This window comes from Hipposideros armiger, unplaced genomic scaffold, assembly GCF_001890085.2.
Source record: "Hipposideros armiger isolate ML-2016 unplaced genomic scaffold, ASM189008v1 scaffold_101, whole genome shotgun sequence".
Taxonomy (NCBI): Eukaryota; Metazoa; Chordata; class Mammalia; order Chiroptera; family Hipposideridae; genus Hipposideros; species Hipposideros armiger.
Genome location: NW_017731451.1, coordinates 804079 through 805265, shown reverse-complemented (window position 1 = coordinate 805265; position 1187 = coordinate 804079).

Here is a 1187-nt window from a genome sequence, read left to right as displayed (position 1 = left end):
TGTTAAACATTTACTTGGTATGCTGTTTCAGAGAATCAAGGGAGTCAAAAACCTTGCTGTTTTAAAACAAAAGAGACCCTTTATAAATCCTAATTCATAATACTTCATAAACCTGAAACCTGAAGTTCATGTTCCTCTTAAAATTGTTTTTACCCTTGTTTTTTTCATTTCTATGGAAATGTGGATAAGAGGGAGGTGGTTTGCAAATATTTGTTAAAGAAAAGATAACTTACTGACAACCTGAGACTTCCTGGTTCACAGCACAGATGTGGAGCTTTCCACAGTCTACACAATGCCAGGCAAAAGTGTGTGCTCAATGCAAGAGTCACCACCTGAGCATTTAGTCGGTGGCATCCAGATGATTATTTTGATTCAGCACATTTTCTATTAATTTTATCCCATTTACAATGCAAACGGGTGACTTCTTGGTTAAATTATTGTCATTTTTCTGTCAATTGTTGCACCCTTTTGCCCAGACATTTTGACATTATACTGACCTTTAAATTTAAGTCTTTTGTAAACAAAAATGAAATTTGGAAGAAGCAGTAGTGTCCTCACTCTCTTGACACATATTAAAAGGGAGAGAGAGCTAGTGTTGAGGTGCCTCAATACAGATGAACTGTAGGTCGTTGAACAGAAAAAAATGCTTTTGAGCTCCTCCCTAGGTGTGCATCAAGTTTATGCTCTATCATTAAATCCTTAATTTCAGTGTTTGTTCTAAAATCAATGGAAAAATTTAGCTATAAATCCATGTAAATAAAATATAGTAAAATCAACCTAAAAGGAAAATCAAAGCAGTAAAGAAAAGTTTCAATAAATTGTGCTGGGTCAATTAAGCATATTTTCTGAAATGCTAACATGTTCTTAGAAATTACATTTTAAATTGTAGTATTTCAAAGTAGACATCATAAGGGTAAGAAAGTGGGACTGAAAGAGTAAATGTATAAGAAGAAGAAAAGAAACAAAAACTTGATGGCCTTTCTAACTGACTTTTGATGTTCATTACAGAGTAGATATCCAGTTCATACTACAGTTTTAAATAAATAAAATGATAGAGTTTATAAAATTTTAGGTACAGTATGATCCAATTTTAATTTTTTAATCTACATATGTATTTTTAAAATCTACACATACATGAGAAGAAAAAGACTTGAATATATATATATATATATATATATATATATATA